The following is an 18,569-nucleotide window of genomic DNA, read 5'->3' on the forward strand; positions in this document are numbered from 1 at the left end:
TTAAGAAAATGAGTATAACTTGATAATTTTAGAGGACTTGCATACATCAGTTTGGCAATGTCAATTTCAAATACAAAACCAACAAAGGAACATTAGAATTAAATTATATTTAATACTAAAAGATATATATATATATATATATATATATATATATATATATATATGTCTCACACACACACATATATATACACATACATATATGTATGTACGTATATGTATATATGTATGTGTATATGTATTTAACACAATGCATGAAAATAAATAAATGAAAAATTACCCCATGAAGTAAATGAATGACAAAACCACACGGTTATCACACTAGACATAGAAAGTATACTTTACAAAATAAAATATCTTTTCGTAAGGAATTGTCAGCAAAATTGGAGTATAAGGAAGTCAAGTGTGAGAAAGATCTCTTATGGCAAACTCAAAGCTAGTATCAGTGGTGAAAGTTGAAGTTTTCCAAGATTAAAATTAATACATGGTTTTCTCCTTTTATATTTTATTTAGCATAGTGTGTTCTAGCCATCCAAACTGGAAAGAAATGAAAGTGTCTCTGTTTTTAGATGAAATTCTATATATATCCAATAATTTAATAAATTTATAGATTACCAAATTGATGAGCAAATATTATCAGTGTTTTTCAGATTATCAATAAACTATCTGAAAAAAAATCAAGTTTACAAAAATCAACTTATTTTGGTTTAATTTCAAATACTTAGAAAATATGTTTAAAAGAGAGAAAAGTCCTATATCCTGAAATCTATGAACCATTATTAAAAAAATTGAAGAAAAACAGAATAAAAAGTTACATCATGCTCATTACTTCTTTTTTTCTTTTTGTTGTTTGAGAATTTTATACACACTTAGAATGTGTTTTGCACAAAACCATACATTTTATTCCTCCTCTGTCCCCTGCAAGGAAAGGATTCCTTCCAACATCCTGTGTTCCTTTAAAAACCCATCGGTTCCTTGTGGTGCTGCCAGAATATACATGAGGACCATCTCCTGAAGAAAGGAAAGCCTCTCAGAAGCCAAGTCTCAGAAGAAAACTCACTCTGCCTCTCACAAGCCGTCAATGACCATTATCACCTCAGCCAGGAGTGGGACTTCATGCCTCTATGTTTAAGAGTTTGAACAATGACTTTTTAAATATCTGAAGGAGGCAAAGCAAGCTCCAGATTTAAGGAAATCAAAATCACAGTGATAAAATTCAAACAGTGGTAAAAGTTATGGGCTTGAAAATATATGCATGTTTATATTTATGGAAGCATGGTTCACAGTAGTCAAGACACTGCATCAACTTCAATGCTCATCCACAGGTGAATGGAACAAAAATGATGTGATGTGTATGTCCGACATTAAACCATGCAATTTCTAAAAAAGGAAATCTTATCATTTGTAAGAACATGTGTGCATAAATGGGAAGATCGCTATATTCAGGAAATGAACCTGGAATCAAAAGCTGATGCTGGTTACCTCAATAGTGAGCAGTCTGGGTATAGAGTCAAGAAAATGTGAATCTGCCTCCAGAAAGCTGGGATTAAAGGCATATGCCACCATTGCCCAGATAAGAATTTTATGTAACAAATTAGGGAGATAACTTACTTAAGGAAGTTAATTACTTTAGGAATGAATGCAAATACTATATGAGTAACTAAAACTCTGTTTAACAGTATTTTATTTACTAATCCTATATAATGCATCACTTTAAAATATTTATTAAATTGAAATGAAAAAATTATCATAAACTTAGAATTCCTAGACATTATTTAAGCAAGGTTCATTGTACCAGACTTAACTCTGGAAGTGTGAAAGACAAATATTATCTTTCTGTCTAACTCTTTGTCCCAGGAAATCTAGATTGAGTTGCCCTGGTAAATAGAAATTGCAGTTGGATGAGTCCTAGTTTGCAGGTGATGCAGGATGGGAAAGGACTATGACATGAGGAAATTATGGTTTGTCTTTAGTATTTATTTTTTGAACAGACTTCAACCCTGTTCCTCTTCAATCTTGTTCTGAGCAAAGGTGAGTTGAAACTCACAGTTAAGCAATAACACATATTTGGGCAGTTAGAGCCCTTGTAGGACATATTTCAGAATACCATTGGGAAAAGCAATTTTATGCCTTGGGGATACAATACTGACAGAATGTGAACTGAAGTAGGTCAGGTTCTGTGTACGTGTGTGTGTGTGTGTGTGTGTGTGTGTGTGTGTGTGGTCAGGGAGGTTAACAGTGGGATAAAGGTAAGGGAGAAACTTGAAACCTTGGGAGAAAATTGAATTGAACCTACTACCATTCCAATGACAGGGGTTCTAATTCACGTGTATTTTTGTTGTGTTTCTATGGAAAGTATCCCGAATAATTTAGCTAGGTGAAAATCTAAAAAAGCTTGGATGATAGTTATTTCCTAATGTCCAAGAAAAGGGAGGAAAGCCAAACCATGATTTAGGATTAGGGTATTTCCTACATTCAGTGATTAATATGTTAGTTAATACATTATTTATTAAATAACACAGAGGACATATAGAGCATCAAAGGTGCAAAAATAACTGAAAAGGAAAATCAGAGTTTTGTTTTTATCTTTTTGTTTTGCTTTTTATTGTGGAGATTTGGGGTAGAGTATTTTATTTTATGATTGAAAAATATATAAAATATTTTTTCAATAATGAGAATAAAGTAATGGAGAGAAATAGATATAAGACAGAGAAAGAGAAATGTGGCAGTGGAAGTGACTTTGTACAAGAACCTAGAAGATTAAGTGATTATAAAGCTGAGGAGAAGCAGGCATAAGCTTCAGTAGACACCTAAGTGCTCCCAGTGAAGTAGACATCAAGAACACCTACTGAGAGAGTATGTGGCAGGACATGCTAGCAATTAGGAGATTACAATGTACAAGAACAGTTCCCTATGAAGGATGACCAAAATATGCATATATATTTTTTCTTAATATATATTATACATAATTATATTATATATCATATGTTAATATATTATTTATATGTAAAATAATATGAATAGATTTATTATATAATATATGGATATTAATATATAATATACATATTATATATAATAAATACACAGTATATAATATAATATACAAAGATGTATATATATATTCATTTAAATAAAATATATATGATACATATATTCTATATTATTCTATATTATATTATTTATATTATGTTATATTAACATATATTATATATGTACATATGTTAAGAAAACAATAGTTGTACTGTAATAACTTACTTGAGATGTACTGCCATGATTTAAAGAGACCTTTAACCAGGTTTGTATATACTCCAACTGCATGTCATTTATAGAACTCAGATGTAGAATGGAAAAAGTAGATAAAGATGATTATAAGCTTATGTGATATGTATCATAAAGTGGGAAAGGAACAAAAACATGTACATGAGAAATAGTATAATTTATCTTGAATATTAGGAAAAACAGGTGAAGGAAAGCTACAGTTGTGAGATAGTTAAAAGAGGAGGAAGCAGAAGGTCAAAGTTAATTTTGAGTCTGTTTGAGAGATACTGAGAGACAAAGAGACAGAAGCAGATGATAGTCGATAGCTGGATAGTGTGCCAAACCCCTGCTGTTCATGAGCTAGGAAGGATGAGACTAGAGTATTGGAAGCTTGAGGCCAAAGTCTAAGTGTGAGGTGATGGGGATGGAGATGCAGAAAAAGACAGAGTCAGGAATTGCTGAAGCTGAACGTATCTCTATGAGATATACTGGGTTGTTGGTATTAAAACATGTAAATTCTGTGCCAGGGCAGCACAGTACCCAAGGGGAGGCTCCCCTTCCCTGAGAACAAGGTAAGGGGAGAGTAGGGGAAAGGGGTGCAAGGGTGGGGTGGGAGAGAGAAAAGAGGGAGCTACAATCAATCTGTAAAATGAATGAATAAATAAATAAGTTAATGCAAAAAAGGAAAAGTCATAGTGATCTTCCTACTTCTGTGACCTGTGTGCTGATATTAAAAGAATGCACTACCACACCCAGCTTGAAAATACTTATTATGGTACAAGTTCTCTCTCTCTCTCTCTCTCTCTCTCTCTCTCTCTCTCTTTCTCTCTCTCTCTCTCTCTCTCTCTCTCCCCTCTCCCCCAGTAAGTTTTAGTTCTTAAAAACAAAACACAACAACAAAAACCCAAACAATCAAAAAAACTTGTAAATTGTAGGTCATTGAGAGAAAGGGGATCGATGAGGTGTGGTTATTTTCATTGGAGGAAAGGACATTAAAACAGTGACAGTGGAAGATCCTGGGATCGCTGATTTGACACTCCAAAAAATTAAAATTTAAGTCATCCAGGCTAGGACTGAAAATGAACTAAAATTCATTGGTAGAAACTTGAGATGTAAGTGGCCATTATGAAAGAAGGTGACAAACACTTCTAAAGCTTTGGGGCCATCTGAAAGGAATGCTCTAACAGAGAACAATGACCTATGAACAGATAGAAGGGAAACTACCTAGCAATGTTGCATGTGATCCTTGAATTATAATGAATTTAAAATTTTTTGTAAGATGACAAAAGTTTCTAGGAACGAATATGTGGTGGCTATTCCTGATTGTCAACTTGACTACATCTGGAATGAAGTATAATCCAGAAATTGAGGGCACACCAGTGATCCAGGTCTTGTGCTATAGTGGCCGTGAAAAGCTTAGGCTCAGATGAGGTTGCACTTGCCTTTAATCTCAAGAGACTGTGGCAAGAAGAGCTCAGAGTTCAAGGCCAGCTTGGAACAGAGCAAGTTCTAAATTCAGGCATGGTGGCACACACCTTTAATCTGGGCAATATCTACTCAGTCCTACATAAGAACAATTGAAGAAAGAAGACTCACTCTTGTCTGCCTGCTTGAACTTACTTGCCAACATACATCCAGCTGAAAGAATTAGCCTTGTGTAACCAAGCAACTACTAGATTCTTGGACTTCCCCTTCACAGCTGCCCATTGTTGGGTTAGTTGGACTACCAACTATAAGTCATTACAATAAATTCCCTTAATATGCAGAGATTTTCAATAAGTTCTGTGAATATATATATATATATATATATATATATATATATATATATATACCAAAACATTACATAGCAGCCTATTGATGTGTATTGTTCTTCTGTATCCATTAGAAGATAAACTATAAAAAAAAAAAAGAACTTCAGGAAATTCAATTATTTGAGGATGACTGGAAAGATCACATCATGTAAGTAAACTGCTTGTCTTGATTTTTAAAAATCCTGAGAGGTTATAGAGAATAGGTGACATCATATCAATTTTAAGGAACGAATTGTTTTGTACACTGATGTCTTAACAATGGATACAAAGACAGCCTGTAGTCATCCACCAGGAGTTCTTTTGCTTCTCTTATTTTCCACTTTGACAGAATGCTGCAGGGAGTCTTTGAAGCCTAATGTAAGTCATCAGTAACTGATGTCACAGCGTGGTTAGGGATATGGATTTGTTGGTCCAATTAGCTAATTTAGATGACATAATTTATAGCATAAATAAATAATAGTCACAAAACAGATGTGTGCTCAACTGAGGCTCTATTTTTCCAACATGTTAATTTTTTTATGAGCTCCCATTTCTATTTGGCAGTGAAAACGTTCATTTCAACATCTTCGGGTACAGTCAGTCAAATCTGGCACTATTCCTGTTTATTATCAAATTAAACTATATTGCTTTTACATGCAGTGCCCAGATCTAAGCTGCCACCATTGTATTACTTCTTGCTTTCCTTCTAGATTTCCTAGCATGAATGCAGAAAAAGAGGAGTGTGAAGAGGGTTAGCGTGATTGTGAATGAACTTTGATGTTGACTAAGGGAAGTGTCTCAAATATAGTTACAGACAGCGTGAGTACATGTGGCTATTTAAAGGTACTGGGAGGCTGGAATTTAGAGGAATGTCAACATAGTAAGGCTTTAATACATGAGCTTCATGATAAAGTAGCACAGACAGAGTGAACATCTGGCTCAGCTACCCACTGAGCTCCTGCAATATCCTGGCACATACAAAGCCTTCCAGGGATGGGAACATTTCTTCCCTCCATCCTCAGAGAAGGTGTCTCTTTTTTGCAGATGCTAATATTGGTTGCGTTGCTTTCTTGAGGGTCATTCAGGAAGTTGTCAGGCCAGCTAATTTTGTTTTTTATATTTCGTCAATTTCTGTGCCTCATTTTGAATCTCAGTAAAAAGAACTTGAAGCAGAAGAATAAGAAAAAGCAAGAGGAATAATGGAAGTTATGATTGGTACAGCAAAACACCCAGGTTTTCTACTGTCTGAGTAACTCAGCATTAGGGTTTTGAGTCCAGGCTGATGGTATAAGCATTTCAAGCCATACCATTTACTGTCACATTCTAATGAAGCCTCAGGTATCACGAGAAAACCTGTGTATTATGTAACCTTTGTAAACACTTTAAACATCACGAAAAGAATATTCTTAAGTCACTGGATAATCCAGAAGACATAAGCAAGCTCAGCTGTACACAAGGGTCATTGTCACCATATCGCCCTCCAAAGCATGACAATATTGATTCTCAGTAGATGATGTCAATACAATCTTCCTATTTTTCATGTTTTCTGTTGCATGGTAAATAATGAATTGAAGATTCCTTGCACAAACATTTAAAATAATTTTGATAGAAACTATTACCTCTCTAAGGACCATTTCATAATTTTAACTTGTCAGTATGTGGGTTACACTTGGACAAACTATCAACAACTCAGTAGTCAGAGAAACTATGGGTGCTCAAATAAGGATAAAACATCTTGCTCCTCTCATTGCTTGAGGACTGGTGATAGGGAAAACCTGTGCAAATTCTCTAGTTATTGCTGACATGGAGCTAGGTGGTCTGGTGACTGTGTTCTAGCAAACATATTGAATGACAGACATTTGCTCTTTTTTTTTTTTTTTTTTCTGAGTGTCATTTTCAGAATGAGCAGATGTTCTGCTCATAAACCACTAAAGTATGATTTAACATGATTTTAGCTAATAAACTTTAGAATCTTTGTATTATATACTAGCCATATGTCATCTGATAATTCCCTCAAAAGGCTGTGGTAAGAAACTGCTATTTAGAGGTAGAAATATATGTAGCTTTACTGACTTACAATTCCTGCTTTAATAGAGGTAATAGGAAAAGTGTCTACTGCTTGGCCCCCAGGCCACTGGCACTGTCTCTAAAACTGGAAAGCAGGCCCTTTATAACTATGGGTATCCATTTGATAGAGTGTTTTGACACATAAGATTTGCGTAGTTCCTGGTGGCTTTGACAACAAAATCCATGAATTATTCCACCTTGATCCTTTAGCAAAATCTCTCCTCATTTACTTGCTCAAGAATTCATAGCTGGGTAAGATGTGAAGAAATGACTCAGTTATCAGAAATTCTGAACTTAGAGCTGTAATATCATCTAAACTGATGTGTAACATTAAAAAATATTTTTAGTTTTGTTTTTAATGTGTGACTATGTGAGTATGAGGGGCTGCTATGTCCTTGAATGGAGTGCCCATGAAAGCCATAAAAGGACATTATACTCACAGAGCTGGAGTAACATGTGACTGTGGGGTGTCCAGAATGGGTGCTGGGAACCATGCTCAGGTCTTCTGGATGTGCAGCAAGTGCTCTTTACTGATAAGCCATCTTTCCACTCCCAAAATTTATCTAAATAATTTAACAAGGTTTTATAATACTTCTTAAGTGCTTCATGCTCAAATGGAGAGGAGGATGAAGCTGGAATCTGGCATTGCTTGTCATTAACATTACAGAATCTAGCCGAGTCATCATTACATTTCTTGTAAGCAAATGTCGCCTTTTCCTGTGTTATGGTAATTGAAAAGGTCATTATGATAGAGAATGTTCATTAATGCTTGTTTTCTATAGCCCTTTCTTCATGATAGACTTCTCATAAAGTGTGGTTACTTTAATCCTCATAAAGTATGGTTACTTTGGACTGTCTTGGCAAAATACTTGAAAAGAAGGAAAATTTTGATTTTGCTTAGTTATAAAAGATGGTCATTGGTTTTATGTGAGTGAGCCTAGAATTATGCTGATAGGAACATATTATGGAGACTCTTCATTTCATGGTAGTGGGTACCCAAAAGTGAGGGAGGGACTAGGGAATAGGGACTAGGGACTAGGGACTAGGGACTAGGGACTAGGGACTAGGGACTAGGGACTAGGGACTAAGGACTAGGGACTAGGGACTAGGGACTAGGGACTAGGGACTAGGCATAATCTTCATAACAAGCCACAGGTGACTTAAATCCTCCAAGTAAGCCCAACCTCCTAGACTTTTTTTTACCATTTCTCAAAATAGAGTTACCAGCCAGTGACCAAACATTAAATTCACCAGCCTAAGGGAAGTTATTTATACTCAAAACATAACAGCCAAAAGGCGTGAATTTGAAGACTTCTGTCTCCACTCCTCTATTGTGCTGATAAAGTGAAAGTTTTTATCTACAGGATAAGATAACATGAGGTAAGTGACATTTCTAAGAACTTCCCTTGAAAAGAATAAATACGTATTCTATTTTCTTGCTCTTTCCTCTCTACTTAGAATGTAGATTACAAAGGTAGGCACTGACAGAATAGTTAAAGACCATGGAGTGGGATCCACATGTTGAGGATGGCAGAGTAATAAATCAGAAAGAGCCTGTGACACAGACAACTCACAGCAAGCCCCAGCATGTCTTTTTCATATCTTCATAAGAATCTTATCATTTGAATATGAAGAAGAAAGGGAGCAATGGGGGTATTCAACCATGCAGCAAATCAACTATGCAATGCCCAATTAAAGAATAAGAAATCTAAATGAATAAATATTTTATTTATTATTAATTTCATATAATACTGGTTAAGCATAGGACACTTGTCGTATTAGGGTTATATAAAATAACAGAATCTTTAGAATATGTGTATATGTATATATATGTGTGTATGTGTACATGTGTATATATATGTATGCATATATATGTATGTATATATATGTTGGGGGCTGACTTTTAGCAGAAGGCGGCTATCAACTTTGCAGCCATCTTGAGCCATATACCCTGACATGAGATTTGAATTACAATAGCCTACAACAGCTGAGAACACTCTGATAATCTTGGTTTAGATACCTTGAGATTAAAGGTGTGTGAGATTATAGAGATCAGAGTTAGAGACAAGACCTAAGGGCATGATTAAAGGTGTAACTTAGAGGCGTGGCTTAGAAGTAAGACATAAAATGCAGAGGCAGACAGTAGGATTCAGACATTAGGGAGACTATAGAAGACAAAACCAGACATTAGGGAGAGAGAGAGAGAGAGATTCATACACATCAGACATTAGGTAGAATCTGCCGTCACCCTCACTCTTGCTGAACCCCCGACCTGAAGACCGGAGCGGCAACTTGGGCTGGGACACAGTGGCCGCCCAACGGTGGGTTGGCCCCGGGCCTCAACATTTTGCCTGGGCTGCAACACTTATTTTGGCCACCCCAACATGGGACTAGTGTGGTCCCCAACATTATTTTAGCGCCCAAACAGGGACTCGAGCTTATATATATATGTTGAGGCCCGAGCTTCCCCACTTTGGGCGGCCAAAAATATTGCGGGCCTCTCCACTCCACACTTGGCGGCCACTGTTCCCGGCCCAAGCTGCTGCTCTGGTCTGCGGGTCAGGGTTCAGCAAGAGAGAGAGTGAGGACGGACTCAAAGAATGGAGACCAGACAGAATGTGTTTCAATCCCATTTATTCTTCAGTCTCTCTTCCTAGTCCAAGTCCCAAGTCTTGAGTTCCTAGTTCTTAGTTCCTAGTTCCTAGTTGTAGTCCTTCTAGTTCCTAGTTGTACTCCTCGCTGTTCTCTTCCAAGTGTCTAATGTCTGTTCCTACTCCTCGTGTCTGAATCTCTGTTACTCCAAATTGTTCTGAACTCTCCTGTCTGTCTCTTGCCTTTTATATGTCTCACTTCTAAGCCATGCCTTTTGGTCACGCCTTTAAGTCATGCCCTTAGGTCTTGTCTCTAAATCTAATCTCTAAATCACACCTTTAAGTCACACACCTTTAATCTCACACACCTTTAATCTCACACACCCAAGGAAAATCCTGGGTATCTAAAGCAAGATGTTATCAGAGTGTGCTCAGCTGTTGTAGGCTGATGTAAAACAAGTCTCATGTCAGGGTATATGGCTCAAGATGGCTGCAAAGCTAATAGCCGCTTTCTGCTAAAAGTCGGCTCCCAACATATATATATATGTGTGTGTGTGTGTGTGTGTGTATACATACACACACACACACACACACACACACACACACACACACACACATATATATATATATATATATATATATATATATATATATATATATATCTTTGAATTTTTTAGAGTAGGTTGTAGTGTGTGGCCTGCGTAGTCCAAACAATGGCTATCTCATGACAGAAAGGCCAAGAATCCCAGAGATATTTTAGTATGAGATGTCTTTGAGCCCAATCTAGTACTAGAGTCCCAGAGGACATTTCAAGAGCTGCTGGCCTTCAGTCTACTTGGAATCCCAAAGAAGCAGTTTTTAATATGAGGAAAGTTATATCTCAGTAGCAGGATAGATGAACTTCCTAGAAAGAGTGGGGGAAAACAGATAAAATCCATGTTTCCTTTTTCCAAGTCCTTTTATGTTGGGTGCCACCAGGACATGTGTTCTATATTCTGGGTGATTCTATTCATTTCAAGTTATCAAGAAATACCCTCACTGGCAAGCCCAATTGGGTGGATTTTGTTTGATTCTAGACATAATCAGGTTGACAATCAACATTATCTATCTCAGTGATTATAAAAAATGTATTAGCCATGGTTTCTATTAAAGACCTTTGAAGCCATCCACTCAGGTAGGTGAGGCAAGCATTTCACAGGTTCAAGATGTTCTTATTTTGTAAAGTGATATCAAAATCAACCTGGTCAACATAGTGACATCCTGCCTCAAAATAAAAACTAAAAACAGAGTTAAGTATTATAGAGCTTGCTGAGTTTGCATGAAGCCTTACGTTTCATCCTAAGACAAAGAAAGATAAATTTAAAAATAAATTGAGGACTCGGGCCTGAGATTGTTGATGTTACCTACCATTGACATTTCTATTGAAATGTTTCTTGCTTCTTAAACACTGTTGTTTTGGAGGGATCTATGCTGCACCATGAAGCCTTTACTTGGAATTTTGTTTTCATATTTTATGCAGAATCCAAAAATTTTTGACAGCCACTGATGGATAGTAATGAAATAATAATGGTCTAATTTTCTGGCTATACAGAGGGAGAAATTTCTCTACTTGGAAGTGATAAACAAATGATGAAGATAGTTGGGGAATCACCGGGGCTCATTCTGATAAGAAGGGAGTTGTACTAACTTTTTCTTTCACATATTAATTATCTCTTTCTCTCTCTGTGGTGATTAGTAAAAGCAAATACTTATTTCATGATTGATTATACCTCATCATTCAGTAAAACTCTTTGAGCTTATCAAAAGAAAACTTGATAATAAATTATTCCTTGAAAACTTTTATCTAGTTTAGAAACTGCCATGATTCATAAGTTATAAAGGAGTAAGATAGTCCATGATAGCCTTTGATAATATGACAAATTAAAGAAATATAATATCCCCTAATGATTTGCTTTTTTACTGTTAGAATTTTCAGTTGACTTGCATATTATCATACATAGCTTAAAATATTTTTGTCTGAGATGCACACCACTAACTAAGCCTTTATTCTTTATACCTTTTAAAGGTCATGGCAATGAGGACTATTACATTTCTTCATTTCTAATCTATTTCATTTTGTTGTCTTATATGAAAATTTGACATACATTTGTGATTCACAGAGATATAAAGCAGCTATTTCAAAGACAAGTGGACTGTAAGTAACATTTCACTTTCTCCTACATTTTAAGTTTCATAACTAATTTGTATAGTGATTATATCAAGGTCAGATACAGAACAAAGACATTTTAGCATCTAAAATTATTGAAATTTGTTTAAAAACTAATTAATTTATATTTAGTTCTTTTTTTTTTTAAAGCAAACTGCAAAGGTGTTAAGTGTTAGACCATCTAGATTGGTGACCTCTACCTAAATCCTTAAGGCCCTGGCTAATCATGGCCACATTTGGCTTAAAATTTATACTTTTTCTTTTAGAAGGTGCTGTTATGTGTGAGTAGCAGAGAAACTAATGATGTTACTGGGCAGCAATTATGCTAAACATGGGTAGATGCAAGAAGCCATATGCTGTTAAGAATGCAAATAGTAGCAGAACTTTCTCAGGTAGATCTTAGTCCCTGTGGGGTTATTCTGATAGTTATGTGTTACGGTAATATTTTGAATCAGCAGCACCCGATCTGTCTTGCGTTACAGAGCCGCCATGTTCTAGACTACTCTAGGCTTGAGGCCACAAGCTACAACATCTCGGCTCAGGCAGGCCAGAAGTACCCGCCCTGGCACCCAGGAGACACCAGCGAGGGAGATGGCTCTGCCAATTTTCTACGGTGTCTCCACAGGCTGGGCTGTGCCCAGACCATCCCACCATCTAGGGTCGAAATGAGACTCTAAAGTTCAAAGATTAACCAAAGGCTTTATATGTTTGATAATGTTCAATTGACAAGATGCTTACACAATTAGAGGTGTTTCCCAGTATCTAACCTAGATATCAGTTGTTACCCAGGACTGTTCCAGATACATGCTGGGTTCTCCATCACTCCTCCATCTCTGCCTCCCTAGCGCCTCCTCTTTCATCTCCTCTTCCTCTCCTTACTCCTCCTCTTTCTCTCCTTACTCCTCCCACCTTGGCCACTCACAACTTGCGGGGAAAATATGCTGCTACAGTTATGTGTACTTGAGTGAGTTAGGAAACCACCCTAGCCCTTAGGAAGTGGAATCCGAGGATTGGGAGTTCGTGGTGAGTTGGAGATCAACCTGGGCTACATGAGTTCCTTTCTCAAAAGAGGAAAGGAACATCTCTGATGAGTTGTTTTCACTAATTGTTATAGTTTAGTAATCTGACACGTTCATTGTGTCATTTTTAAAGCCCTGTCGTCATCATCAGAACGTTTCACGTTCTTTCCCCATTGATAATTACTTGACTGCCTTGAATCAGCTTCCTCAATTGTCAACTAAGAATTTTCTTTCGATAGTTACAACATTAAGATTAATTATTTCTAACTGTAATGTTTATGAAAGTAGTTTTAGAATTATATTTTACTATATAAATGTGCAAGATGTATGAGTTTTTTTAATTGCCCATTGATTTTTATGAACTGGATGTATTTATTCTTGAGAATTTCAAAATTGTTAACCCTTATTTGGCCACTTAAAAAATTGTTTTCTTTTATATGGGTGGAACTATCAAACATTAACCCAAAAAAAGAAAAGGAAATTGAACGTTATGAGGTAAATATAAAACAAGATGAACCCAGATAGCGATTAGTTAGGGATGAAGTGCATGATGAGGGAGGCGTGTCTCTCTGTGGGATCATGCTCAGTCCCATTTCCTCACCATGGGTGTAACAGAATGGTAGAGAAGAATTTTTTTCCTCTCAGAAAAGGTTTTTGAGGCAGGCATCAGGATGATGAGGGAATCCTCAGGTACATGGGCTTCACACTGGGCCACAAGATCAGAGGCTGCCTGGGACCTTTACTGTGTTCATGCAGTATGCCACCTTAAGCTGCTCCACAACTTCCCTGGCTTGGGAGACATGAGTGGTACTGTTATTAGACATGCCTTACTTCAGTCTGTGCTTCTACATGGTTGGAGACCTCAAAATATAACAAGTTTCCCATAGAAGCTATTTCCCAAGCTAGTTTGTTGTTGTTGTTTTTAACCATTATTATGTACAATTCTTATGACTTTGGAGACATGCAAAATGATACTTTAAAACTCACTTTAATATTCAAAGGTTTCTATTTTTTTTTTATCAAACTGAGGGGCTCATGGTTAAAGGCCAGTGAAAATACAAAAAAAAAAAAAAAACAAAACAAAAACAAAAACAGGATTAAGAAAAATCTAACAGTCATATTTCCCTGAAATAAATATCTCATTGAAGGATGATGTATGATAAAATCTGCACAATTTCTGAAATGCAAAAACCTCACCGGTTAGGACCCATCTTCTTTGCAATTCTATAATCAGCTCTTTGAAACAGAAGAGATTGTGACATCCTTTCAAAGATTGTGAGGAGGCTGTTAGGAATTATCATTCAAAGTTGTTATCTTATTTTCCATAATTCATAACAAAAATCACATCTTCTATTATGAGAAGCTGCTTACTACACGTGGCCTCTTCCTTGTTCATGCTTTTTACTCTATTAATCAGGGAAGATGTGCCCTGCCAGAGCATCACAGGAGAAACCAAAGCCAGAAGCCCATGATTTCTAAACTTGATTAGTTTCTGCAATTTATATTTCATCATGCACATACTGTCTTTAAATAGTTTGAGGGCTGTGCATGTTTAAAATGAAATTTGCACATTTATCAACTGAAGAAGATCGTTTATTTTTTAAAGACATAATTCAGTCCTAATGAAAGATAGCAAGCAGACCAAGGCACTCCCTTCATTCAGCTTTTTTTATCTTTTCAAATTGACCCATTGTTCACAGGATGATACAAAGAATATTTAACATCTAGCCAACAGTCAATCAAGAGAATTGCTTCGATTTTCACTGTGATTTCGCTTTGAACATTTTGTTCACAAATTGCTACAATATGAGTATTAGACAAATTAAAGATAAATAAAATTGGCTATGAGGTATTGTTCTGTAAGTCATTCTTTTATCATCTGTACTTAAATATTGATCATGTCTTATGAAAAAAGCTATATCACGACCATGAAAGCAGAATATCTTTCACAAGGTTTTATAAATAAGCACTTGAAACTAAAATGTTATGTAATATAGAATACAAAGCATTTTACACAGAGAGAAAATCTTGAATGTGAATCCTCTAGTATAAACAGTTTTTTCCTGCACTTTTCGAGAATAAAAGAGTCACACAATCATGATTTTTTACCAAGTATTTATGAGCATTTCTTTTTTCTCTTTATACATAGTGTTCTTTTAAGAGTCTTCTGCAGTGCTGGCTAAATAGCCATGAACAAACTTGGTTTATAATTATCATGAAATGTTCTTATTTCTCTATTAAAATTTAAAGAAAGGTTTGTCTGAAATTGTTATCTTGGTTAGCAGTTTTCTTACTCTTACAGTTTGAACTGTTTTGTTTCTGGGCTTCATAGCTGTTAGCATCACTGATAAAAGATATACTACTATTGTCTTGTGTTTGCCTTAGTAGGTGAGCTAGCATTATCCTCTTACAGTGCTTAATATTCTGTTCTCTGTTTAATATTTTTGAAAGATTTATTTTTATTTTGATTATGAGTATGACTGTGTATCTATGGGAGGGTCTAGGCACATGAATGCATTTGCCTGTAGAGGCTAGAACAGTGTTTGGAATTTTCTGGAGCTGTGATAACTGTACTGGATGGTCTCTATACCTTGAGCTTTCAATGTCATTTTCATTTTTGTATTCTGTAAATTCTTTGATTTGGTTTTTTGATAATAACCAAGACTACTTAGAAATTATAGTTAACAAATTATTTTCCTTTGTTGATGTTTGAAAGTAGCTCTTCCATGAGCTTGTGCCCAACTGTTGCCATCTTTCTTCTTAGTAAAGTTATTTGGGTAATGTTTTGTCCTGTTCGGTTTTGTTTGTTGTATGTGTGGTGGTGCATGTGCAAGCCAAGGATAAAGTCACAATGTCTTTTCATCATTCTTCCTCAGCTTACATGTTTTTAAGACAGGAGCTCCCCCTGAACTTAAGTACTTTGGATAGACTGGCTGTCCCTTGAGATTCTGAGATTCTGTTGGCCTTGCTCCTTAGCTCTGAGGATTCAGCCCTTGTCACTTCAGCTGGTATGTTCTAGAGGTAAAAACTTCGGCTCTCAAACATGCACTCTTCTCTACAGAGCTATCTTTCCAGCCTCACCTGGGTTTTATTGAATTTCCAGCATTTCTACTTGCTCCTTTCCCACTAAAAATTTCCATTTCCTTGTTGAATTTCTTTCCTGTTTTGACTTTCTAAATGCATTGTGTTAATGTTCTCAGCTATTCGGTTGCCTTGTCCTTCTTGTTCCTCTCATTCTTTGGTCCTAGATTAGTCTTATTTCATTCATCTGCTTGCATCTCCTTTCAGGCCATTGACTATTTTTACTAGGACATTTATGAAATCTTTATCTTCCCTATTTCAGGCTCTTTGAGTTGGCTCAGTAACTGAGGATTTGCCAGTTGGAGGAGTGGCAGTGCCTTGACTTTTCACATTCCTTGCCTCTGAGTTCTCATTTGCATTTCTGCAGATTCAGTATCTCTGCTAGTTTGATCTCTGGATCTTAATGTTGAGCAGCCTTCAAATTTCAAAGAACAATGATTAAGGCCAATACAGAGGAGAAAATAATATCACAATACACAGACACAGACATTCTCTTACAGTATCTACCTACTGCCAATGACCTTTAAATAGAAATCCACATCTAAGGAGAGTATGCTCGCAAGGGAAATTTCTTATAGGTGAATGTAGAAATAGTGAAGTGAAATAAAGGATTGGGGCAGGGAAACAGAAAAACAAAAACAAAGAAAATCCCCAAACTAGAAGAGTAGCAAATGTAAATGGAAAAAGGAGAAAGGAGTGCGTGACGGAATAAAGGGAAAGAACTGCAAGAATTAGACAGAATAAAAGAGAAAATATTTGCCAATTGTAAGAAGATCTGTAGCCAAAATTAGATAAATGTAAAAAGCAAAATAAATAGATAAAAGTTGGTTTTTTAAATAATCAATAAGGTAAAGCCAAAATACAGATAAAAGTACAATAGAAAGAAAAAAAATCAAGGGAATGAAAGGGGTCTAAAGAGTAAAAGAAAGAAACTTTAAGACATAATACTCAGTAATGGAAAAGAAACAGGGAAGAAAACTAGGTAAACATATAAGGAGTAATAAAACAATAAATGCATAATTTTCCAAAAGAATTCAAACAAGTGAATATACTTGAAAAATCATGGTAATAATAATAATAACAATAATAAAGGTTAAGTTTAAACCTTAAACCTTAGGGGCACACACACCTGTACGTGCTATGTTCCCCACCACTACAGAAAGCAATACAAATGAAGTATTTGAGACATTTTTTTATGAATCATTGAAAATTGGAGACCTCTCTCTCTCTCTCTCTCTCTCTCTCTCTCTCTCTCTCTCTCTCTCTCGCTCTCGCTCTCGCTCTCTGTCTCTCTCTGTGTGTGTGTATATGTGTGTGTCTGTTGGTTTGTGTGTGTGCATTTATGTGTGTATGTGTGTTCCACAGCTTAGTGGCAAGTGCCTTTATTCATTCTGTCATCTTAAGGGCTCTAGTCAATCTTTAGAAGCTGATTAGCCAGAATAAATTAAGATACTGCTTCATTTTATGAACTTTATCTAATAACAATCCTATAAAGCAATCCATCTTATTAGAAAAAGTGTCAATATAAAGAAATGGAATGTAAGAAGTGTTAAAGGCCATTTAGGGATGCATAATGAGAAAATCCTCAAATCAAAAATTGTCCTTGACAATTACTGATTTGGCCATTATAATATACTCTATTGTTAACACATAAATAAATAATTTTGAAGAGTCAACCTGACTTAGCATTATAAACTCGGGAAAAGTGTGCCATTAGAAAATTAGCACACTGTTATGCTGAGAATGCAGGAAAGCAGGATTGCTACTCCATAAACTTGTGCCATCAGACATGCCCAGAATTTGTGTCTCTGCTTTGAGTCCATTTAAGAAGGCTCTAGGAGCAGAGATGATAGAAACATAAACTCACATCACATATACATATCTGTACAATATTTTTTATTATTTTTCTAATATTTTAAATATTTTTCTTAAGAGACCCATACTTGAAAGTAAAGACAAAATTTGCTTATTTCTCAAGAAATGCTATACATTGATGGGAATTAGACTAAAGATCTTGAATCTAATTTTCTGCTATTATTTAGTAATGATTGACTAAATATTAACTATTGTTTATTAAAGTGAATGCTTATATCAAACTTTAGATTCATTTGGAGAATGTAAATTCTTGTTAATTATTATTCATTTAATGCCAAAGCTTTGGTAGCCAAATCAGTACTGTTCATATTTGAGCAGATACCATCTATTGTGGACAGAAATTTTGTGAGAATTAGTGCCCCACCACCTCCCAACAATGAGACCTTAATTAAGTGATTCAGACTTTCTAAGATAACTCAACTGAAAATAAGTTATAATGTGCAACTTTAAGCTTGAATCAATTTCTGCTTGGACCTAAGATGAAAAAAAAATGGCAAGAGAACAATCCTCTCACCCTCATGAGAAAATGAAATGAGTAGACAAAATCATAATTTCGAGCCCATCCATAGCAGAGGTGGAAGGCTAGTCAGATAAAAAGAATCCTAACATGGCACATGCTCCTTTAAATATAAATAGACATTGTTTTGGGGTTTTTGTGCATGTGTATGTGTGTGCATGCATGTGT

At 35.7% G+C, this 18,569-nt stretch overlaps 1 pseudogene; it reads right to left on the reverse strand.

Annotated features, from left to right (window-relative positions):
- Positions 1–13,525: 13,525 nt before the first annotated feature.
- On the reverse strand, positions 13,526–14,324 carry LOC117705670 (guanine nucleotide-binding protein G(I)/G(S)/G(O) subunit gamma-4 pseudogene; annotated as a pseudogene).
- Between the last annotated feature and the right edge of the window lie 4,245 nt (positions 14,325–18,569).

Source organism: Arvicanthis niloticus, chromosome 3 (assembly GCF_011762505.2).
Source record: "Arvicanthis niloticus isolate mArvNil1 chromosome 3, mArvNil1.pat.X, whole genome shotgun sequence".
Lineage (NCBI taxonomy): Eukaryota > Metazoa > Chordata > Mammalia > Rodentia > Muridae > Arvicanthis > Arvicanthis niloticus.